The sequence below is a fragment of the Polistes canadensis genome, unplaced genomic scaffold (genome assembly GCF_001313835.1).
Source record: "Polistes canadensis isolate GaletaPanama2010 unplaced genomic scaffold, ASM131383v1 scaffold_8, whole genome shotgun sequence".
NCBI classification, from domain to species: Eukaryota; Metazoa; Arthropoda; class Insecta; order Hymenoptera; family Vespidae; genus Polistes; species Polistes canadensis.
Genome location: NW_014569555.1, coordinates 359,748 through 386,432, shown reverse-complemented (window position 1 = coordinate 386,432; position 26,685 = coordinate 359,748). Strand labels below are relative to the sequence as shown.

The window sequence follows — 26,685 nt, the reverse complement described above, 5'->3', positions numbered from 1 at the left end:
ATGTGCGATGTAGACGAACGAGAAAGAGAGAGAGAGAGAGAGAGAGAGAGAGAGTCGTGCAAAAATTGACGATACGAAATATCGGAAAATAGATGGTTTTTTATTCCCGATAGGATGCATTTCAAAAACAACCAAAAATCACTTTGGCGAAATAATTTGTAATAAAAGAAGGGGAAAATTTATGTATTAAACTTTACATACTTTCTTTTTTTATACTACCTCGTTAAAAATTCAAAAAAAAAAAAAAACAAAAAAAAAGAAAATAAAACTTCAACTTTGGCATCTATCGGAACGATTACGCTATTTACGCGCGTATTGTGTGTGCGTATGTATGTGTAATAAAATATGCGTTCGTGACGCGTACGCGCGCGATATTTATGAAGAACCATGAGCGGTTCGTTCGTTGAGTGAATATTTTTTCTCCTTTCTTCTTTCTTCTTTTTCTTTTTTTTTCTTTTTTTTTTTTTTTTTTTTGAAAAAAAAAAAAGTGTATACGTCAAACGAAAAAAGAAGAAGAAGATAAAACAACAATGAAACAAAAGCTGTTGGTTGTAAAAGCATGCGGGCGTATTCGAAAAGAACGAAAGATTGTTTATGTTGCACATATCCATTCATACGTGCATACAACACCATATACACAAAAGAGAAAGAGATGCATAGTACCATGTGTACACGTTCAAAGTCCCGTAACTTTATTGTTAGATAATTGATACCCTCTTTTATCGTTGCACATATGTATGCGTTTACGTACATGAGTGTATAAATTACGAATGCGTATACCTTGTATATCGTCTTCTTTGTGGTAAAACTTATCTTGTCGACTTAAAAGACGTTATATACGCTAAACAATCGACATATAAATAGCCTTGTTTAAAGATAAATAACAAAATCATTTCATTTATTTCATTTTTCTCTTCGATATCTAATCGCAAACGATTACTGTACTTTTAATATAATTATTTTTCATAATTATTATTTAATGATTTCATTTCAATGACTCTGACAAATTTTAATTAAATGATAGAAATTTTCTTTTCTATTTTTTTTTTTTTTTCTTTGAGAAAGAGAGAAAATTACAAACAAATGAAATGAAATTCAAATAAAATATTCTATCATAAGTATTACAAATATTTCCTGTATTATTTCATCTTAATAATATAGTTTTTAGGTATTCGTGTATACGCAGAAAAATAAATTGAATGATTCTGCGAAAGAAAATAAATATGTTTGTCGTCGAAATAAACGAGTGTGACGATTGATATAAGATAAAAGGGTTGATTTAAATTTGATGCTAATCTAAACGTAACTGAGACGTAAGTTCTTTGTTAACGTACGAGAAGAAAAGAAAAATATAATAATCATGAAGAGATTAAATAGAAAATGAATGTACATACATACATGCAATACGTTGATACATTTAGATAAGCTAGCATCCCCCAAACCTAAGGGATGATTGTGTATGATAGGTACGCACCTGTATTTAAAAGATTCGATCGTTGGTTGATCAGTCCTGTAATCAAAAATGAAAAAATTTCATTAGTTAATGTTTAACAACAACCAATTGTTAAAAACTCAACACTGTCTTATAATACTTTATATTAAAAAAAAAAAGAAAACGAAATTACTCTCCGAACAACCTAACATTTCCTAAAAATTCTATTATTTATACAATAAAACATATTTATTTAAATTCCTAAGAAAAAAAAATAAATTTACATATTTCTATTCTTATACATATATTTATAATTATATTAAAATATATTAATTTGATTTCAAAAAATTATGATGTTATATAAATTTTTAATAAAGAATAGTATAAAAATCTCTAAATATGATTTCAACACGAAATGTATAAATTAATATATTAATAAATAAATTTAAATATATATTACTTTTATAAAAAAAATACGAATCCCATATATATTCCTCCAATTGAAATTACTTCTCAATTACAATAAAATTCGAAAGGAAATAATTGCGTGGATAAGATACTCGAATAAATTTTACGTACGTACACACGTATATCACACCAATAAGCTCGACGATACGAACGATTCGGAGGACAAAAACTGACTGTTTATCTATGGTCGTTGGTAGATCTCGTCGTCAAACTTTACTAGAAACTTTTTTCGAAAATGTAAACACGACATCTATATCGACAAGTATGTATCCTAGATACAAAGACGAGAAACGTACATAGTATGGAATCAACCGTCTCTGAGGTAACATTTACACGTATAACTCCCCCTCTTCCACCCTTTCTCGATTTCGTCTCGTACCTTGCTTGCATCCGATTTGTATTCGCCTCTCGTCTTTTATTATACATATCTTGCAAGCATGTGCCGGAAGGTAATTGAAACGTTGAGAAAATAGATGGGGAAGGGAACGAGGATGGGGGGGGGGAGGGGGAACGGTATAGCAGTAACTGCTACGATTTTATAAGACGATAAAGTCTATCGCGTGTTATATGCTATGTTTTAAGCCTAAGAAAATGAAACTGAAAAGAAATAAACTCATTTTCTCTGCATGCATTTGTGCATAACACTTACACGCCATACACGTAAGTAACTCGCTAATCAATTTATGTGTGTGTATATACATTTTTTATTGATAAAGTAATTAACTTTATATGTATACTGATAACGTAATTAACTTATATTGATAAATTATTAGATTCATATATGTATGTTAATTACTTTATCAATATACGGTAATTAAAAATATGGATTACACGCATCATGAGGGTATATTAATTTGACTAATAAGTAAGGATAAATTTCAACGAAATTTAAATTTTTAACGAAAACTTTGTTTTTGTGTAAGATTCAAGAGATTTTTCTAGCCTCAACTCACGTAGAGTGGTTCCAAGTATATATCAAATTTTATTTTTCAGAGTAAAAAATCTAAATTAAAGATCAAAAAATAATATGCATCATTCCTTATCGATTTTAATTTAATATTTATTTCTATAAACTGAGAATAAAAACTAGCTGAAATGAGAAAGAATTTTCAATTTCGATTTTATACATAGATACATACATACATACCCATACGTAAATAAGGATATGTGTGTATGTATTGTATAGCGAAAAGGTGTCGCCAAAATGAAACAGCTTCGCATTTCCTCGTTCTCACGAAAAAAAATTCTGAACGAAAGCAAACGAAGAGATTTTCCATTGGACAATCGAATCGACAACGAGTGTGCGAACGATCGATCGAATGTGTTTTCTTCGTACCGTAAAAATGCAAACGGTAAAGTAGGGAGTGAAAGGAAGAAAAAAGAAAAGGAGGGAGGATGATAATAGTAATACTGATAGTAGCATTGGTGATGGTGGTAATAGAAGTAGTAGTAGCGTATCCAATCCAAGAGAATTTTCTTCCATTGAAATTTTCAAGGAGGAGGAGGAGGAGAAGGAAAGAGGACTAGGAGGATTGCAACGATCGAACTTTTCGTCATTTATAAAGAAAGAAACCACGACGTTCTTGAGGATTTTCTTTTTCATACAAAATTAACAATGTAAAGAAGTTATAATAGTATGCGTAAGTATATAAAACATTATATTATATTCAACGATCGATAATTAAATAGAATCATTAAACAAACAACAAACAATAAACAAGTGAAAGTCCGATCGATATATTGTACACAATAAATTTAAACAATCTTAATATTAGTAAAATACAACATTAAAATGTTAGATGTACCATAAATGATTGTTAATTAATCGAAAGAAATTTATATTGTAATCTAGAAACACAGAATGTAAACTTAGTATTCCGTTCTCTTCGAAATCCACTGTTAGACTGTTTCATTGTTCCCTATAAAAGTCGATTAAATTTCTTTTGTTAATTCTTGTTTACATGACGTTTAAACGGTTGCGCATGTGTATAACTGAAATAATATTCCTAATAAATCGAATCTCTTTCTTCAGAACATCATATAAATGCCATCTATCGATAAAAAGATATTAAATATACATTTGTTTAAATATTATATATCTATTAACATACTCCAAATCATAAAACAATTTCGATCTTTTTTATTAGATAAAAATTTCTAAATCAATGTCGTCACCGGACTGGAACGTTAAAAAAAATATATTTTATTTTAAACAATCAAAAATGTTAATAAAGTACATTAGAATGTTTGATGGATTTTAAATGATTATTAATTAATCGAAAAAAACGTAAATTGTAGTTAAAAAACACGGAGTATAAGTAGGAACTACCTTCCTCTTCGAAATCCACTATTAGACTGGCTAATTGTCATCTATGAAAGTCGATCAAATTACTTTTATTGATTTTTGTTTATATGACTTTCGAAAGAAATAACAATAATAGACTACGAATTTTCGTATGTAGTATATATTTTGCATAATCTGCTGTAAGTTTTATATATTTCTATGCATTCTTACTGCAGAACAATCAACAAAAAATATATTAATTGACATTCATAGAAGAAAATGAGCCATCGATTTCAAAGAGAATTGTACACTTTCGACTAATACTCCATCCTATTGGACTTTAATATACATTTCCTTCGATTAATTATCAATCACTTAAGATATATTAGACATTCTAATGTACTCGACTAATATTTAAGATTATTAAAACTAAAATACATTCGTTTTAACGTTCCTGCCTTAACTATAAGTTAATATTTTCATCTAATAAAATACCAACATGTACGAAAGTACAAACATTTTCTGTACATTACTTTTGTATTAATTTAATTAATACTTTCAAGTTAAACTCATTAAATATCTAATAAAAAAATATATTCATGTATCTCTTTCTAAATTGTCATCATTCTAATCACATTATATCAATAATTTTTAAATAAAAATGTAATAAACGTAATACGGCATACAATTTTAAAGGACACTTACTGCACATACATATAAAATTGATCGAAAACGTGTGTTCGATCGTTCGAACGATCTCTAACGCGTAGGCGGCGTACTGCGACAACCAACGATTAGGTATAGAAGCGGAAAGGGAGAGGAGGGAGGGAGGGGTGGCTAAAGAGGAACGAAGGGAGAAGGTATAAGAAAGAGAAAGAGAAGGTAGTGGTGAAGGGGGTAAAGAGGGAGAAGGGGGAGGACGCGTGCCGTACGTGCAGTGTTCCTGGCGTGGCCGCGATTCGTTCTCCTCCAGCTGTTGTCGTGCACGCAAGAGAGAGAGAAAGGGTTACTCTGATTGTTAGACGAAGAACACGACAGAAGGCTAACGACGACACGACCAACAACCACGAGGAGTCAAACGGATAGAAGAGAAAGAAAGAAAGAAATAAAGAGAGAGAGAGAAAGAGAGAAACACGCTTACGCATTTACTATACACGTGTGTCCTAAACGTGTATCCACACATGTACATATGTGTTGCCATAACGACGTTTGGTTTATTCACCGGCCGCGTCAACGACCGAGCCTAACGTACGCGAGGGACTCAAATCGCGTAAACAATCGACAATCTTACTCTATTTACTGCATATACATATATGTGTATATGTATATATGCGTGTGTAGATGGTACATGCAACTGAACACACACAACGTATGCAGCAACCACGCTTCTTCTATTCGCGCGCACTTCTTCTCTCTCTCTCTCTCTTTCTCTCGCACCACGCTACATTCCCACTCACACTTGATCACTTACTCTCGTTTCTGATCAAAGTACACATATATATGCATTTATATAGAGACACGTGTTAAATGATTCAAATATATGTATTTATATTCTATCTGGATCTATGTATATGTGTGTGTATGGGGAATCAACCACTTGTCGAGTAACGATAGATAATATACATATTAATAATCACGTTGTATATTTGTATTGATGCAAGAGGATTCTATTTTAATTCAAAGAATATAGAAGTTTTTCAATGAAAAACAAATGCAAGTTAAAGGAAATATGCGAGTGTGTTTTTAAGAAAAGAGGTTAGGCTTGATCAGAGATGCTTTTTTGTTTCTGACGCAATTCATTCATTCATTCATTATTTTTTGTTTTGAAAATACAAATTGCATGAATGAAGAATAAAATGCATCGAAAAAATGAGGTTATGTTTGGGAAGGATTTTCTAAACAATGCATATTCCAAGTTAAAAGTCGCGTTTGAGTGCGTGCGTGCACGAGAGCGAGGGGGAGAGAGAGAGAGAGAGAGAAAGAAATATATATATAGAGAGAGAGAGAGGGAGAAAGAGAGAGACAGACACTCACTTGCACTTTCTTCGTATTATTTTGTAGACGTCTGGCCGCGTGGTCAAAGAAATCCCACCGTCACTGACACATTCTCAACGCACTTATCACTCTTTGTTTTTACGTAATACGCGTTGCCGTTTAAAAAAGTCGTGGAAAATGTATAAAAAAGAGGATTGTTAGGAAAGTAACAAGAATGTCGCCATGGCGGTGCCAGGCTCCAGCCGGCCATGTTGTGGACCTGCGTACGTCGCGTCATCACGCGGCTATTTCCCGACGCCACGCGCTGATTGGTCCCTCGCTCGATGCTTATATCTGTCTCTCTCGCTCTTACGATTGTTTTAGTCTCTCTTTCTCTCTCTTTCCTTCCTCGTTTCCTTCATTCTATCGTCTTTCGTTACCTGGTACCACATGTTACCTTACCCTCGTTCGATTCGCGCCAAAATTTTGTACTACCGAATTTATTAATACGTTCGTTTGTATTTAATAAAAATAATATTTATGTGAATATCTTTGTGTTATTGATTTGTTTTTTTTAAAGATTAAATCTAGCATGTAATCTTAAAAATTCTTATAACGTATGTATCAAGAAAACATGGGTAATACTTTATCGAGCGAGTAAAAGGTGAGAAGGAGAAGAAAAGGTCGATAATTCAGGTAGCTAGACAACCAACAGTGTTTTCTTCAAAGAAACTTTCTGTTATACGATCTAGTTGATTGTTGGGATTACCGACAAAGAATTCAAAGTATTTCTAAGCGCGAATACGTTCAGACGTGTTCAACATTACTCGACGGTGAAAGAAATGTTTACTGAGAGGTATGTATTCGTTAAAGATAATAATTATTCATTAATTATTTGCATTTAAAAATAAAGAAGAAAATAAAACAGTCATTTATATACAGTTACGTGCATTGTAAAGTAATATACTTATTAGATTAAGTTTAATCGAAAAATATTGCTATGCAATTTATAGAAACGAACGTTTCATTTTTTTTATTCAGCTTAAATCATATTAATGTTTGCTTAATATTCGTAAAAGAAATAAAAATCAAGCAATTATTTATAATCTCGATAGAACGCAAATGATAGTTTTATTTTCTTCTTTTAAATTTATAAAAACACGTTGACGTTTTACAAATGTCAGTTATATCGATTAATAGTTACATTGGTTTATTCGTAACGGTGTTAGAAATCATTTATATGTGTCGTCTCGTGTCGGTAAATTCGTACTGTAAATTGCATCAAATCACATGGCCAGTTCCAACATGATAAACCATAGAGTTGCTTTACCTTGTATACACAACATAGACATTACCAACACGAATAAGGATACTCGGTGGTATGACGGTGTTTATAGTTATTATTGCTGGACGATAGACGGCGCTGCATTAAAATCAATAAATATTCTCAAGGATAGCACTAGGGGAGACTAAAGCTTCGAATCCATATTTCTAATGTCGTACGATGAAATATCGTATCACTAATATTATTTTTTATCGTTCGTTTTAATTTCATTTGTCACATACAAAACACACAATTGTATAATATTTTTAAATTATTTGTTAATTATTTAAATACGTAATTACGATTGAGGAGTGAGTCAAAAATTGATTTATTTTAATGATTTAAATAATTGTTATATAAAATTAATCATAAAATCAATTTTTTTTCAGTTTTTTTCTTTTTTATTTATTTAACAATCATAATTACAAGTACAGGAGACGTATTTTACAATTCCATCGATTAAATAATTCAATAGAGAGTTTGACCGACTTATCGTAAAATTGTATTTTTTCTCGATTTAAAAAAATTCGATTATTTTGACTCTCTTACGTGAAATCGAATATTTTTGAAATGGATTGTGAGATTTGTAGAAAATAAAAATTCGATAATATTCTAGTAGGGAAAACTTGTTACGTGTCTGTAGAGAGCTATCGTGAAATATTGACGAGTTATGTGGGAAGCGACGTTTTAAAAGTTTCGAACGTCCGATTCGATTGTTTTACAAGTACAAATAAGAGGAGTAGAGTGGTGGGTAGATAGGTGGAGGAAAAGAGTTTGCGTTTTCACCGTTGGTTCGAAGAGAAGTGAGAGAAAGTGTCACGAGACTTGCGTGTTTTATTGCGTGACACGTGTCAGGTGTCGCGTGCGACAAATTGCAAGCATCGTCGCAACCCTTACGTGTCCTCTCTTTCTCTCTTTCTTCTCTTGTTTGGATGAGAAAGAAAGGGATAACGTAAAGATATGGAGGAAAGGCGAAGTTTGCGAGGCAACCTTTGTAAGTACTCGAGAGATAGAGTATTGCGTTAAGAGTCGTTACGCAAGACGAGTTATCCGTTTCTGCTGGCTCCGTAAGTCAGCTAACTTCCTTAACGAACTAACCGAACGAAGCACTCAACGTCTCCTACCTCCTCCGATTTCAAACTTTGCTAGCGAAGCTTCTCTTCTGCAGCTAATTGATATCAACGATTCGGTGTCGCTAGAGAAATCCTAAATCTATCCAACCTTTCAAAAAAGAAGAAGAAGAAGAAGAAGATAAAGAAGAAGAGGAAGTAGGGGAGGGAAGAAATGTCTCCTGAGGAATAGACGTATCCAAGCTTCAAACGAACGTACGATCCTTTCAGAATGATATCTTTGATGAACAACCAACCGACAAAAAAATATGCAACAGGTTCATTAATCTTTCCTTATCTTTTAAAATAATCTTTGAAATTTTATCTCGAAAATTTCATTTCGGCTATTTATCCAACGAGTTAATCGATATCTCCAGAATTAACTAATTATAAAAGGTATTAATATAACTGTACGTTTTTTATTTAGAAAAAAAAAATAATCCTATCTGGAAATGTTTTGTATTAATAATATCACAATAAATTCTTTCTACCCCGGGATTATTGGTTTTTGATATTTTTCTTCAATAATGTATAATTTATTTTCGGAAGTCAAATATTATTTGCGATCCTTGCCAAATTTGTCTTAATATTCGCTAAATAATAGCTATAAACGTATAAAACTCGTACGAAAAGTATAATAATAGTTGTAAAACTTTCTACGAACCATTTAATAGCAAGCAAAAAGATATTTTAATCGGCCCATTAAACACCAAATAATTTAAGCTAATTACGTTGAGTAATTTACCTTGAAGACATGTAATCTTCATTTTTTAAGCATAAAAACATGACAAAATCGTCGAATGAGTCTTACTAATTACAAGTATAATAACTACGTATATAAATTAAAAATAATGTAAAGATGTGGTTGTTTTCTTCTATACGTGGACTTTTATATGTTGTTGGTAACCGAAGGGAGTTGAATTTGCGATAATAGAAGAGTAAAAAAGAGAAAAAAAGCAATGGGGGGAGGGGGGAAAGGTACAAAGGTGAGGGTAGAAGGAGCAACAGGGAAAAAGGAAAAGGGAAGTTGAAGTAGAACGAGGGAGAAGAGTTTGAAACTCGCATAAATGTGTTCGCCTAGCCAGTCTCCTTCTCCACGTTTCTGATTACTTTGCAAACTTTGCTTTAACTGAACCGACATAACGTAACATTTCGTATACTTACCTCGAGCAGAGTACCTATACGAATACGTACTTACATACGTACGATACTCTTCTATACATCTAGTCGGAAAAGTCTAACATAGTGGATAGTATAATTTGAGATAACTCTCTTTCTTTTTTTAAGTAGATATTAGTCGAGATCCATCAGAAATTCTTCAGATGATTCCCCCATAGAAATTGATCTTATTAAAGAGGGAAAAAAATAAAAAAGAGATAGAGATAGAGAGATAGAGGTTCATAAAACGTTTACGAATTTATATTCCATTTATATTTTTCACATAGAATACGTTTGTAAAGATTCTGTGAAATGTATAAGAGATAAGCTATGAATGCTTCACAAAATTGTATTTAAAATCTATCCAAACGCGGATATGATGATGTAAAGAAAAGATTTTTCTTTTTTTAAGAAATCTATTTAAAAAATTACACGGACAAGTGATTAAGACGAGGAACGGTTTTCGTTCTCTCGGAAAAAAAAAAACAGCGAAAGAAGGGAAAAAAAAATAGGAAGAGAGAGGGAGTTTGAGGGATAAAGATAGAAAGAGGAAGAGGGAAGAAGAGAGAAAAGTCGATTCGTTCCTTCAAAACGTTCCGCATGCGCGCTCGTGGCCACAATTTCGCTCGCGTGCATTCGAAGAACGCAGCTCGTTGCAATTCCATCGTACACTGGTCTCTCTCTCTCTCTCTTTCTCTCTATCTCTTTCTCTCAAACATACAAACACACATACACAGAAACAAACACATACTAGAACGTTTATGCATGTCCGAGTGCGGTAAGCCAACAATACACCACCACGTCAATTTCCATCCATGTACGTTAGTTTCGCGCGCAACTAATAAAAATATCTTTCCAGGGTAGAATTCTCTTTTTTTTTTAACAAAAATTTGTTCCATTTTTGCCCTTTTATTTATTCTTTTTTTTTTTCATTATCCATTTTTATCTTTTCCCTTTGCACACGCGCGAAATTTCAAATAGTTGTAACTTTGTTCAAAAAACGAGCTTAAAACAATCATATTTTTCTTTACAATCGACACGCTTATTTCAATTTAACTAAATTTACCCTATCCTCTCTCTCTCTCTCTCTCTCTCTCTCTCTCTTCTATTTCTAGTTTTCTATTTGTCGTAGAGTATTGCGTGTGCAGAATCATTCTGTTATTAAATACGCGACTCGCGGTTAAACTTTCTACATATTAGAATTCTTCATATTACATTACGGTATTTGCTTTGATCTTTTCTGATAATATTACATTATTATCATTGTTATATCTGTTCTATCTTAAAAATACGCGGTGATATCTTAGGGAAGAAGATATTTTAGGGTATATATCTTTCCACGATCTAAAGATAATTTATTTTTACACTTTTACCACCCGTGTTTCCTTTATATTTCTTTTATTGTTCTATTATCCTTTCATTTTATTTGTTTTTTTTTGTCCATTTAGCTAGCTCTCGACTTATCTTCGTTCTCTTTCATTGCGTGCATTCGCGTCGTTCGTAATTGTCGTTGGGACTCGGACCAAGCCTGCTGCTACTTCTGTTGCACCCCACTAACGTCTAGGAAAATACGACTAGGAGCGTCGCTGATCACGTAGCGTAATCTTTATTACACGCGCTAGATAGTCCTAGATACACATGTATATATTCACACACATACACATATGTACACGTAACTCGTGCGAGAACACTAGCCACGCGTATAATTTCATTTACGATCTCCTCCCGGGATTTACGAGCTCGCGAGAGAATGATTTTAACGATGAAACCGGAAATGAATTTAAAGTTCCTCTTACCCGTTCTAGATAGATAGATAGATAGATAAATAGATAGAAAGATAGATTGAAATAAAGATAAGTTTGTAGGTGTAGCCGGGTGATAAGTAAAACTAATCGCGAATAGTCGTTTGGCTTTTAACGCTTTCAAGTAACATCTCTATTTTCTCTCTGACTATGGTGAAAAAGAAGTTGCTCGAGGTTAAACAATGGATTAGCGTGGTGCTATTTAACGCGAGACGGTAAGAAAGATCGTCTTTTAGCTAAACTTTTCGCTTTTCTTTTCTTTACTTTCGTTGTTTCGTTCTTTCTTTCCAACTGACCGAACGAATACTTGAAGAAATGGGTAGAAACGTTTGTAGGGTGATTACCGGAGCCGGTAAATTCTTGGATAACGAAACCTCATTAATAACAAACCGAGGTGAAACGAATTACCGCTCTTTACCATCGCGTTTCTCTTCTTCACGAGTATCTCGTCAAGGAAAGAAGAAAGAGAAGAAGAAGAAGAAGTAGAAGAAATAGAAGAAAGAAAGAAAGAAAAAAGAAGAAGACAAAACGAACATCTTGAGATGAGAAAGGTAGAAAAGAAAAGAAAAAAAAAGATCCCGAAAGAGGAGCAAAAATTGTCGACGTTTTTTCTCAAGGGAAAACGAGAATAAGAGGGAATTGTCGAAACAAAAGGGAATACACTTTTTTTTGTTTTTTTTTTATAGAAATTTTCTCTATTTTTCTTCTTCTTCTACTTCTTCTTTTTTCTTGATCCTCGATGCTCTATAGGATATCGTTCGATATAATTCACACCTTTCTCTCGGGCCATGAATTATTCGAGAAAACGAACGGGACGAAATCGCGACGATTATCTGCGGATCCCCTTTTTTACCTTCCGATCGGTACGATTTCTTTTCAAAAAGACGAAATAAATAAGAATCGTTCCTCGGAAAAGAGAGAGAGAGAGAGTATATTATCCCCAGATAGGTTGGAAGGGTGTTCTCTCACATAAATTCGAAGGAATACCATCGGCTATCGACTTTAACGTATCGACGAGCGATTATTCGGCCTCCTCTAGCTACCTTCCTTTACCTATCTTACTTCTTTCTCCTCTTTACAGACAACTTCTCTCTCCCTCCCCGTTCACCTCTATCTATCTCTCTTCTTGTAACGTTGCGAATTTCGTTGAGCGAAACTAACTGATTTCCCACGGGATAAATCCGAAGCTAAGCCACCGGTAGCAGCGCCTTGCCGGGAATTCGACGTGAATCGATTGCCAGCTGGCCCCGGATGCGATTTCCGTCGGTACTCTAACCGATTCTTAACTTTGAATGACCCTCTAGATCAGTTTCTGACCGTTTATCTCTCCTCTTTACTTCCATTTATTCCCTTTCTCTTATTTTCCCCCTTTTCTTCATTTTCTTTTTCTTTTTCTTTTTCTTTTTCTTTTTCTTCTTTTACACCTCGTTACATTCTTACTTACCTTACTTTTTTATTTTCACGCTTCTTTTATAAGAACGTTTCATTCTACTCGTTCCATTTTCTAAAGCTGACTCGACCACGCGATTCGGGACACGTGTCCCCTGTCCCATTACCAGCTGGAAGATTTGTATCTCTAAGCTCCCCAGGGCAACTCCATCTTGAAATAGCCGTTATTCCGTTTCACCAATCATATCGGTATCCCATTTTCTCTCTCTCTCTCTCTCTCTCTCTCTCTCTCTATCTATCTATTTCTATCTCTCTCTGTTGGTATATGCGACGTAATTACCTTCGTACTAATTTCTACTCGAGTACGTACGTATGTACGTACTTACGTACTCTCGTTAGTCGGCTCGGTCGACCATTGTCGGATGAGTACCGTACAAGAGATCTCCGATAAATTCTAATTCTGTTCACCAAAAGTGTACGCATTAATCTCTACTATATGCATATTTATAAGGTTTACATAAATTCTACCTAGAGATTTTCTACCTCGATGGAGAAAACATTTTTTTCTAGATTTACACACAAAAAAAGAAAAAGAAAAACGTTAATATTTTTTTACTATCTATCAGGAGTAGGTCTTTGCTTTTCTCTTTTTTCACATATGATTTTTTCAATCGTTAATAATAAATGAAGAAATAAATAACAACAACGGTAATGTTAAATTTCGAAATGGAAATTTACTCATGTCATTTTGTGGATAATGTAATAATATATTATTAATGTCAATACAGGATCGAGAATTTTACGAATTGGTGAGGGAAAATTTTGAAAAATAGCGAAGAAATTTAAGATTCTTAACAAAAAGATAAGAGGAATGTAAAAATTCTAGAAATAAAAATGCATTTATGAAATTTATGGAAAATCTAAGATGTCTAACGTAAAGACTTGGGCTTGTGGGTTTAGGGGAAGGTAAAGGGGAATTGAAAAGTAGTAGTGGATTGGAAGAACGAGTAGCAGATTCACCGGTAACTGGCAGTCCTCGACGTTTAGAGGCGTTTGGATATAGCATAAGGCAGTATGGTGGTACAGGGACGTCAGTGGATCGATTGCCCCTGGAAAGTTATGTGCTCCTGACGTCGCGTTAAGGGGGTGGAAATTGAAAGATGAGCCTCGATATGACGTTGTAAATCGTAAAAGTTACTTCTACGAAGTGCCATCACATATCATCGGGGCATTGGTAACAACTATGACGGTGGAGGAAATTTAAGGGAAGTCGATCGTCGTGTTTCGCCTGAATTCGATTCCTTTAAGGTTCGTTGAATTATTAATTCATCGATGGAAATGACATTTGCCAGGATTTATAGATATAAAGGGAACAGTAGTTTGAGTTTTCTTTTTTAAATAGATACCTATACACATAATCGAAAACGAAGTGTGATTCCTATAAAAGATCATTGGAAGATTTGTTCTCCATCTTAGGACAATTTATTTTGACAGAAATATTTATATTTTCTTGTACCGATGTGTGTGTATTTGTGTGCCGTGCCGTGCGTGCACGTGTGTATTATATCTAAATGATTTTTTCCCCTCCTTTTATTTTTCTTCTTCTTCTTCTTTCTATAGCAAAAGGGAAGCAGCAACATAAAATATGATCTCTCGCGATCAAGGCGTGCCTCCCGATACTCGTACGAGTTATACTTGGAATTCAAACCCGAGGATATCCGATACGTGAGGAATTACGAGCTCGGAGCTGTTTGAAAATTCATGGCAGTGTCCCGTATCGGTAAAGTATCCAGATCACTCGATCGCCAACGGCGAATTCCTAAAGATTCCTTATGTCGTTGAAATAACTGCTATACGTGCCCGCAGGGAGTGTTCGAAGTGGCTTCCAGTTTTGTAAGCGGGAACATTGAAATCCTTACGCGATAAAATAAGAAAAAGAAAATTGGATTAAGATAAAGACAGATACAAAGAGAGAGAGAGAGAGAGAGAAGGGTAAGGGAGGAAAGTATTTAATCGTTTGACGATCGCATCATAAAATTATGTCTTTGACCTTTCGATCGAGGGATTGGATCGATATGTATATTTCATCTTCCATGGAATGCGCAAGGGCACGTACCGTCGAGTGGCCTTTCCACGCTATTTGCGAAAGGTCACTCGAGGGGTTGAAAGCGAGTTCAGGGTTGTGCACGTGAGAGGTCGTCCGAGATAAAGAGAGAGAGAGAGAAAGGAAAGGAGACTTGGATTTCTCTAATGTTGGATCATTTGGCATAAGACCATACTATGATTAGTCTCGATCTATCCCAATATCAACGCCGTCAAATTTTTAATATCGTCCATATTGAAAAAGTGGATATAAAACTTTTTCGTTAAATAATTTTCATATATTTTTTCTTATATTCTTTTTTTTCTTCTCTGTGTTGTCTTCTTCAACGTTTAACATAATCTGTACCGTTTATCTTAATTTTATCAAATGCACAATTTTCAAGTTACTCTCTTTCAAGTTTCCTGTTACATTCGTTAGTTTACATAGAATCGTAGCACAGTTACAAGTTTTCCTTTCGTAACAAGAGAAACGTAACTTTGAAATGTTAGAAACAAACGTCCGCTTCGAAGTTTTGAAATCGTTTGCTCGGTTATCAACTCCTGATTACATTTCGCTATACTCAACAATTTGTTTCTTCGTCATTAAATGTTCCTTGCCAGGAACGATTTAATTGCAACGTCTTCGATTTATATACCTTTCACGATTCATCCCTTTTAATTGTCGTGCTATTTAAACGGGGAAAATAAGGAAAATTAAAAGTAGAATCGATAATATAGAATCGGGTTTACAATTGGTATTAAAACACGACGACACAGTGTTAGAATATATTTTTGAAGTTAATGAAAAATGATTGTTGATTTTACCGCAGACATATTTCTTATACACAAACTTTATTACAAATATTTTATCTTATATCAAGTACTGTATATCATTTTACAGCTTATTCTATATATCATCTTTTTTTAAATCGTTTTTTTTTTTATTTTAATTGAAATTTTTCTTTTCACTTTTTGTAGACTTTAGAATACCAGAGATCCCTAGTAATCGAAAGCTCAACGAGAAATTCCAAAAGAGTACGGCATTAATCAACTTACGTTCATTCAGCACCGGGAAAAAGATATTAGCTAAAGAATTAATTAAAAAATTAAATGCATTACATCATCCTAAAAGTGTGTTTCAAAAATACTACATTAAGTTTATATTAAAAAATATAAATATATATAATAACATAAAGTAAATGCGATTACTGTTATTAAAACGATTTCGTAATCAGATCGAGGTTGTCGTCTCTTTTGGAAGAAAGAAAATGATGGTAAATTCGAGAGGAGGATAAGGTCTTAGGACGAAGGATAAAATAGATCCCTCATAGAGTGGAGCTTTCAAGATCAAGGCTTTTTGTGGGAAGAGCCGGTTATTTACGCACTAACGGTCGTGCTCTCGGAAGTCTTTGGGATGGATGGTGCTCGGTGGCTCGTGCCTTGGACGCTGAGGGATGTCAGTAGGATAGTAGGAGGTGGAGATATAGTTGTAGGGTGGAAGAGGAAGAGAGGGGTGGGATGAGGGGGGTGTAGGAGGGGGTAGAAGGGGGAATACTGCCAGTAGATCGATGACGACGCACGGGTGTTGGACGCACGTGACGTTACGACATGTACAGGCCAACCAAATCGGGGTTGGACAAGCCTAAGCGGGCCACGAGCCATCGTGCTCGCCCCCTCACGCCCATGGCTACCGCTTACACCCATTACACACACTCCCTTCTATCGTTCCTCTCACCACCCTTTACACGTCCAACCGAAAATGTGCGCGGCCGACCGATAGAAACGCGTAGGGCTATCGTCCTATGCCCTTAATGCTATAGGTACATTCCGCACTTATACGTATATACACATAGACATGTTAAACATATACAAGCATGTATTTATATAGGTATGCATACGCGTAACATTCTCACATCAGTAGGCATCGTAAGTGTAAAAGCACGGTCTCGCTTAGTTATGCATTTTCGCGCGCGTACAAGCACGAACGGGGTCCTTTGCTGAAACACGAAACATTCAAGGGACGCGTTGCACGTCACCTGCGAAAGCTACTAAAACGTTAACAGGAGAATCAACGCTTCGCAACGCGACTCTCTTTCCTTCTCTCTCTCTTTCTATGTTACACAACCTTTTCCTGAGTAAATATCCTGAAATATACCACGAAACTAACTCCGAATTATTTTACAAATCGTTTACTTATTCCTAAATTCAAAGAGGTAAAATGAATCGTATTGGAACGGGTTGGTAAATAATCATTTCAAACGCGTTCCTTTTTTTTTTGTTTCTCTTTTTTCAGAAAAATCATTTTATCAATCGTCTTGAAATTGATATAAAATAATGATAATAATAATAATAATAATAATAATAATAATAATGACGAGATGATGATAATGATAATGATGATGACGATGATGACGATGACAATAATAATGGTGATCATAATTTGCAGCATATATATATATATATATATAAAATATATATGCACATACGCCGTTAAATTACCGCGCCATGAAATATATCGTTCCCTTGTAAAGTAGTAATCATCGCGCCAACGCGCGCCGATAGAAACGCTATAATTTAACATCGCCAATTAACGCTGCCGCCACCGTCGTCGTTCTCGCACGCATGCACCCATGCATGCGTGAGCGCGCGTGCACGTTTATAGGACTTGGATAGGTGATGCTTGGGGTGCATGGGTGCCCACGCAAATTATATTTGCCGACGATTTGGGTATTTCATCGTCGAGAGATAATTATATCGGTGACAGTCAATAATTAATTAGTGGATCAGCCACGAGATATAAATCGATGATCAGGAATGACGTTAGATTGTAAGCGTTATATTTCTAACTCATCAAATATTCGACTTATTGTTTTAATGTTATCTTTTTTATTTTATTGTTTTTCTTCGTTTATTCGTTCGCTTTTTAAATATGTTGAATGGTAATAAATTATTGACTTATTTCAATCGACGAACGAGTATTTTGTCGAATAAATCTCCCAATCATCGTTGTTTCTCTCTCTCTCTCTCTCTCTCTCTCTATCTATCTATCTATCTATATAGATATACGTACGTGTTTACTCTACGTCATTTTTATCTCTCGCCACGTTTCCCAAATTATCGAACTAATTTTCAATAACCGTATCGATCCTTTTAATAAAATCCCTTTTCTAAATTTCTATTTTAAATTTTATCGCCGCCGCAAATATCCCATTTACTATTTTCCGATCTGATCGACAAACGAACGTGAGAATGTGAAAATCTCTGAAAAGAATTGAAAAAAAAATAAAAGAGAAATTCATATCGAAATAATCGAGATATTTGACTAGGTACGAAACGATATACATGCATACGTATATAGGAAACATATCAGATATATCCAATTCTCTCTATTTTTATATTTTTTTTTTCTTTTTTATATCGTTCATCATAAACGATTATTCGTTTTATTATCACACATATCGTACTACCCACCCAACGCGCTTTTATCGAACTAACAATTTTGATGAAAAATCATCATTAAAGGTCTTTCCTTGCTATTAACGGTAAATCGTGTGTCGTAGGTTTTACGGGTCGTTTCACCGGCGCTTGCTAATCGGATTAATGATTTTCAGTATATCCGCGCTAATGGTTGTCACATCTATTTAGAATAGAAAGAGGAACGGAAGGACGAATTGACGAACGGACGGAGGGACCGAGGGACGGACGGACGGATGGAAGGGGACGGAATTAGAGAAAAAGAGATAAATAGAATAGATAGAATAGTGAGATGTGGATAAAGGGATTGGTGGGAAGGGGGGGGGGCGGGTGGAGGGAAAAGGTTGGTCGGCGTGCGGGAGGTGGTGGGATGGGATGGGGGAATAGAAGCAAAGCGGTGGACTGCAGTTACGATTAAATGCCGAAATTCGACCGTGCGAAATCCTGTACGCGCTTAGATTATTGCCAGGGCTTTTCGAAAATTACCATGGCATTGATTGTGAGCAGATATCGCGCATGCGTACTCGCGGACCGTATGTTCGTAAGCGCCGCTTAAAATTAATCCTCGCGACGATGCGTTTCTGTTCGTTGTTCTCTCTCTCTCTCTATATATATATCTATCTATCTATCTATCATCTCGCTTTTTCTCTTTACCACCGTAGTAAACATAAAGGCTGATGTGAATTTTCNACTGCATGTAAGTACAAGTCTCTTGGCGAAAATAGAACGCTATTTCTCTCTTTTTCTATCCTGTCTCTACTCTCTCTCTCTCTCTCTCTCTCTCTCTCTTTCTCTCTTTCTTTCTTTCTCGGTATGTAACCGTTCTTTCCAGTACATTAAACTGCCGATAACGCGTTCGCGTTGGCTCAAAATCGATCGAGTCGCTTTACATCGAGACTGCCAGTACCGAATTCAAGTGAAGCTAGACATACTGACACATATGCATGTATACTGCGTTAGAACGAATATACGTATGTACGTATACGTTTATACGCATGTATACATATAATACATACACCATACAGATACCACGGGACGTGAGAATTTGATCGAGAGAATCGACAAATCGATAGATTCGAGAATCGACATATATACATACACATATATATATATATATATATATATGTGTATGTATATATGTCGATTCTCGAATCTATCGATTTGTCGATTCTCTCGATCAAATTCTCACGTCCCGTGGTATCTGTATGGTGTATGTATTATATGTATACATGCGTATAAACGTATACGTACATACGTATATTCGTTCTAACGCAGTATACATGCATATGTGTCAGTATGTCTAGCTTCACTTGAATTCGGTACTGGCAGTCTCGATGTAAAGCGACTCGATCGATTTTGAGCCAACGCGAACGCGTTATCGGCAGTTTAATGTACTGGAAAGAACGGTTACATACCGAGAAAGAAAGAAAGAGAGAAAGAGAGAGAGAGAGAGAGAGAGAGAGAGTAGAGACAGGATAGAAAAAGAGAGAAATAGCGTTCTATTTTCGCCAAGAGACTTGTACTTACATGCAGTATTACGCTACCACCATGGAAAAGAATTAGGATTTTATAGATAAAATCGATTGTAAGACTTTATATATTTTTGATCGCATCCCTATTCGTATTTACATCGCATTAGGGATTTATTTCGAATTGATTTACATAAAGATCATGTAGATTTTTTATTTCTTTCGATAAGAATAGCCGATTGTGTTATATTATTATTATTATTATTATTATTATTATTATTTGGGAAAATAGAACGAAGCGAAGACAGACGGTTACAAGAGAATGCAAATATTGATTTATTTGTTTAACTTATTATTTATACGTTTTATACTATTCTCACTTTTGGAAAAAATATTTTACGATAAAATAACAACTACAAATCATTCAAACGAGTTCGACGCTCGACCTCTCTCGGTTGCAATTTTGGAATATATTTTTTTTGTTCTCATATTTTTCTTTATTCTAAACCCCCTCCCCCTCTACCCCTCTCTCCTCCACCGCTATATATATATATATATATATATATATATATATGCATATGTATAGTCGTAACAAAGGGTCAACGTTTTCGATAACAATTCTCTTTTCCGTAAAAGATGATAAACCGTTGGCTTTCACGATCGTTCGTTCCATTTTCCGTTCTCCCGTTTTCTCTTTTGATCCATCTATTGCAATCTATCTTGTGTTTCTCCGGATCGCGTGCGCGGATTTCTATGGCAATTTCGAAAGTGGACGAATAATTATTCGAGAAACAGAGAATGTGTTGCGATGGTGTTGGGTAGTGTTAGCGGTGTTGGTTGGTGTTACTAGTCTGGTGATGGTCGTTCGTTCATTCGTTCGACGCCGATAATGTCAAGTGGAAACCGGAGCTTAATCAGCCTTCCATTGTAACGTTGACAAGCCATATGGAAATGCTGAATAGAAGATTAGATTTGGGCTAATGGTGGTGCGCCGCGCAACATGCTTACCAAAGACTAGAAATAGGAAATAGACGAAGAACGAAATGTTCGTAACTAAATCTAAGGATAAATGTAATTTCAAATTCAATTGAAATTGTTTCGTCGAGGGAGAAAGAACAAGGGAGAGAGAGAGAGAGAGAGAGAGAGAGAGAGAGAGAGAGAGAGAGAGAGATAATGAGTAAGTTCGCGGTTTATTATATAATTTGATATTTTTCCCTTTTAGTTCGAATTTAATTCAAATATTCCGTGTATATTTTAGTTCATTAAATACGATTATTAATTAGGAAGGAAAATAATGTATGTTCAATTATTATTATTCCTAGATCAATAATTTGTTCTTCTTTAAGAATTTTTAACGTAGTTATTTGTCAAGGAAAACGGGTTCATCTTTAACTCCAAGCTGAAAGATAGATTGTACCTACGTAAGAGGTAAAGGGGTGGTAGATATAGGATCGAAGGGTGAATGGTTTAAGCTCGCGGCAAGATACATTGACAGCTACTTCCTGATAGGCAAATATTTGCGGTAGGTGTAAGTAATAATATCCCATAGTGAAAGGTAAACGTTTGCTGAGAGAAGAGCGTCTCGTTGATACAGCAAACGAGGAATATAACGTGCGTCGTTGCATTCTTACTAGACGTTGGTACCTTCGCAGGAATATCGTAATAACAATTATAATCGAGTCTGTCGAACGCCAACGAGACTGGGTAAAGCCATTTAATTAAGAACAGAGATGTTCCTTCTAAGAGTTTGTTCAATATAAAAGAGATGAAAAAAAAAGAAAAAAAAGGAAAAAGGTATGCTTAAAGAGACGTGATCGTATCTGTCGCAAATATTCCAGCTATTTATTAGCTTTAATACTTTTTTTTATTAATATTTTAAATCAATTATTAATACTGAAATATAACTCCGACACATTTATTATCTTAAGTTTTAATTATATAAATATTCAACAGTCTTATTTCTCCACATTTTAACCCTCCCCCTCGTGATCATTGAAATTAAATATAATATCAATTGAAAATAATTTATATAATAATACACACAAAATTCATCTCGATTTTCTTTTTGTAATTCTGTATACTTTTCCGAGTCCTTTAATGGCATAGGGTACTGTATACAATTCGCACACTTATAAATACAGCTTTGATATTGACCATTTCCATTTAAAATAAAATACCTAATACCTAACTGTACATACCTATGAGCATTTATTTATTTGAACAAAATACCGGAGAGAAATATTTTAAAATATTGATCAAAATAAAAAAACAAAATACGAGTGGATAAATATTTGAAGAAAAAAGAAGCAAACCTCTTCCTCTCATCGTACTTGTCGATTCATCGATACATCAATCAAGAACGGTCGTCGAGTGACACGTCTACTACGTGCATCGCGAAGTCGTTATCGGAGGATCGTTTAGCGTCACTCTCGAGAAGAGAAGACAAAAAAAAAACAAAAGAGAAGAGAAGAGAAGAGAAGAGAAGAGAAGAGAAGAGAAGGGGGGATCTCATCGAAAGAGAATATATAACAGGTGTATTACGTTTACCTAGACTAAAAAGAGAAAGAGAAAGAAAGATAAAAAGATAGAAAACAGAAAGAAAGAAAGAAAGAATGAAAGAAAGAAAGAAAGAAAGCTCATGGCCCATAAAAGTATTTTTATTAGGACATTACAGGCCATGCTTATCCGTCGTCTTCTGGATCAGGCTGCACTCCTAACCCCACTACCTCCCCCTCCTCTCGACCCTTCTTTTTCTGTTCTTCTTTACACACGCTGTGGAAATCGCTTTTCGAATCGGTGTTTAGTTAACCGTAAAAAGAAAGAGAAAAAGAGAAAGAAACAAAGAAAGATAAAGAAACAAAGAAAGATAAAGAGAGAGAGAGAGAGAGAGAGAGAGAGAGAGAGAGGGAATACGAGGACAGGACAAGTAGACGAGATTGCTGTTGCGAAGGATACTACTATCTATATATGTATCTATGCATGTATATATGTACGTATGTATATAGAGGTGTAAGAGAGGTTGTTTTAGTTCTCCATGATAGAAAGAAAGAACAGAGAAAGAAATACCGAGGAGAGAATGAGTTGAACAAAGAAAATGGACTGTAGAGGGAAGAACGGAATGACGCACTGGTTGTGGAAGAAACGCCAGGGAGGATTAGCATAGATATTGAGCACTCGACGGTCCACTGGCAGAAAAACATTGTAGACTTCGTTACGGTTTCCACTTCTCTTCTCTCTCTCTCTCTCTCTCTCTCTCTTTATCTATCTCTCTTTTTCGGAGATAGCAGGAAGGTATCTACCGATCGTCGATCTAGTCCTCTCCCCCTCTCCCATCTCCTCCCTCTCCCTCGCCTCCTCCCCCTGCAGCCCCCTATCTCGCATTCTCGATAAATCCTCCGAGTTCCCATCCTGTTCGATGCAAATCCAAGCGTAAAAGCTCCCACCCTTGCTCTCCCTTCCTCGGTTTTCTCCCTTTCCGCCCTTCTTCATCGCGGCGGTACTATCGTCTCGACGTTGCAACAAACCACCACCCTTCGTGATTTTCGAGGTTCCCGTTTTGGCAAACGCTCGCTTAACCAGTACTTTTCCAACTTGACTTGTTATATTTTTGTCGATTAGTCGAAAGGAAATGCGAGCAACGGGAAAATGGAAGAAAATAATACGATCTTTGGTAGATTAGTTAAGCCTTTTCACCGGCGGATTATGTTTTTTTTTTTACTTCTCGCGAAATGAGAGCATCGAAATCCTACGGAGAAGAAAACAAACGAATAACATAGTCGGTGATAGAGAATGATCTGTGGTGTTTAGGTAATTTGTTTTTTTCGTAGAACTTGTATCAAGAATTTAAAACGGAAGATCCAACTTTTGGCTCGATAAAAATTTTACCGGTTTATTTTAAGAAACGTACCTTCCCGCGACGTTCTAATTTGCTTACCAAAATATCTACCTTGATTTTGACTCAGTCAATTAGTTACGAAAATAATTTCATGGTATTTATATAAGCGAATGGGCGAGGGAAAGGTGGGGGGTTTAAACACGATAAAGTTTTTCGTAATTTTTAGCTCTTATTTTACTTATTCAAGATTATTATTATTATTTAATAATATACGAAATATTCGATGAAGCAACACGAACATGTAGTAAGATTAACAAAAAATTAGTATTATATTATATTAACGTCTTCGTCATAAGAATCCTTTCCTTAATCGGATCAAAGTCTATTCGAGAATTAAAGCGTGTTACGTCCTTAATAACTTACCTAACTTCGTTATCCCGTCTCTTGGAATAAAAGACGTTTGAAAATCGCATTCGAGATTCGTTGCGAATCGAATCTGGAACGATGTTTGTTTTTTCCTTTTTTTCTTTTTTTTTAAAGACCAAATCATTAGTATTGTTTTCAAACGAACGTTTAATGCTTAAAAGGTTTCCCTTCATTCTTTCTTTTACTTTTAATTTTGTTCTTTTTTTTTTCTTTCCTTTTAATTACTGTTTTGTGGTTATTGTTTCGTTTTGTTTTTTTCGTTTTTTTTTTTTTACGTTTGTTAACATTTGAACTTACGGATTAAATATCAAAAAACGGTATAATGAGGAAGCAACGAGTTTCGTGTAGGTAATCACGCAGATGTACCTGACTCGTGAAACGTGCCGGAGGGTGTTGAATCGAACCTGCGGCTGCTAGCCACCTCGTTCCCATTTCTATATCCGCTGTTTTCCAAAGCCAACGTTATTCACTGTCGAATCTATCGCGAACTGTACTAATGTGAGATTAGAAAGAACTTGAAAGTGCCAGTACCAGGTAGATACGGCTGAAGTATACTACTCTAATCCATAGAGATTTAAATATGTATTATCAACTCTAAACGAATCTTATCACAAATTTCTCTTATAAAAATATTATAAATATCATAGATAATTCATTCAAAAAATGTGATCATCGATATTATTTATTCATTTGATTATAATATTATGGATGAACAATTTATTTAAGCGTAATTTCTTTCGAAAAGTTACACCGAAAATTTTCAAGCGAGACGAAAAGTCAAAGGTTTTCGGGGGAGCGTGTTATTCGAGTGGTGGGGAAGAAACAAGGAAATATCGATCGGATAAAACTTGCAAGAGGAGACTAAATTCTATATAAATAATTATTTTACAAATTATTATATATAAAGAGAGCTCTGGAATATTTTTTGTAAACATACCTCAAGTGAAACGTAAATCATTTAATTACCAAGAATTGTTTAAAAACATTCATATGCTCGACGTATTCTATACTCTTACAATTTGAAATAGCACGATATTTTAATGCGTATATGTATTGTAATTAAGTTTACCAAAAATTTGAGATACATTTAATAATTATTGTTTTATAATTTTAATCGAATAATTGATATAAACGTATTCATACATACATACATAATATGTATATATATATATAATATATATTTTAATTATCTAAATATTAAAAAGTAAATAAAAATGTATCTTTACAAATAGAAAACATACAAAATTTTTCTTTCAATATATTCGTTTTATAGTTTTTTATTTTTATTTCGATAAGCATATTTTATAACACGCGTATTTACCTTTTTATTTTTACTCGTAGTAATAATCCATACGATTAAATGTACGAGTATACAGAGACAGAGTGAGAGAGAGAAATAGGTGAAGGTGAAGGTCAAAGTCAAATGTTACAAATGTTGGCTACGTTTATATCGCTCGGTGAATTCCAGGAAATACTTCCTTTATCAAGTACACGTAGAAAAACATTCTCGAATGATCGGTGAAGACGAACGAGTGGGGAAGAGGTGACTCCTATATACACATCTTATTTTCATTCCGAACGTCGTGTAGTTAAGACGTAACGCGTGTTCGCTCATCAGGTAAGAATTTATTCCTAAAATCAATTAAATAATATATTTTATTATACAAATTTTTGTATCTAATTAAATCTCATTTGATTTACAGGCTTATACAGTCATAATCAATGGTATGAATGCATTGACATTAGGTAAGATGATCTGTAATTAGAATTATATGATCTTATATTTTTCTATGGTTTCACATAAATTTTTACCATAACCTGTCATTCTTTTTATGGTTTCAGAAAGGCGTATGCAATCATCTCATTGTTTTCATCGTTTCAGAAAGACGTTCACCATCGTTCGTTCCATGGACATTATACTAATCAATGATGGTATATACAACTGCATACATACGTGCAAGTATATTTCTTTATTTCTTTTTTTTTAATTTTATAATGGATCTCCAACGCAGCAACCTCCCCGTGGTGAGATCCGGTAACCGATATTGCTTACGGTGTCCATAAAATTTGTATGATGCAACGTAAGCACTGTCGGGCCAATGGCTGACGTTCGATGCATTAGAAAATTTTAACTTCTCGTTTTGTTAATTAATTCTAATGCAAATGAAATGATTTATTGAATTAATTATTTAATTATGCGTTGCAATTGTTGTTTAAATTTTATTCATTTAAATTCATTTTATTTCTTATGGTATATTAAATTCACATAAATAATTCAAGACACGTTCAATCGATTTTAATTAATTGTTCAAATGATTATATATAAATATTATACCTTGTGTTTAGTTTTACATTAATGCTATATCTATTTTTTTCTTATAGGTATTAACGCAATTAGTATACTTCTGTAAAAATAACCCTATCGCGATTAAATTTATTCTTTGAAAGATAGAATGCAA

At 34.4% G+C, this 26,685-nt stretch overlaps 1 protein-coding gene across 15 annotated transcripts in view; it reads right to left on the bottom strand.

Annotated features, from left to right (window-relative positions):
• Positions 1–26,685, bottom strand: part of LOC106791425 (tyrosine-protein phosphatase Lar) — a 542,243-nt gene that overhangs the window by 365,658 nt on the left and 149,900 nt on the right. For 9 of the 15 annotated variants that reach the window (XM_014757139.1, XM_014757148.1, XM_014757156.1 and 6 more), the window contains exons 1-2: positions 6,219–6,445; positions 1,475–1,510 (exon numbers count right to left, since the gene is read on the bottom strand). The gene's annotated coding sequence lies outside the window, so the exon portion shown is untranslated. Of the gene's footprint in view, positions 1–1,474; positions 1,511–6,218; positions 6,447–26,685 lie in introns of those variants that run through there. The other 6 variants (XM_014757048.1, XM_014757065.1, XM_014757072.1 and 3 more) reach the window with 2 other exon arrangements.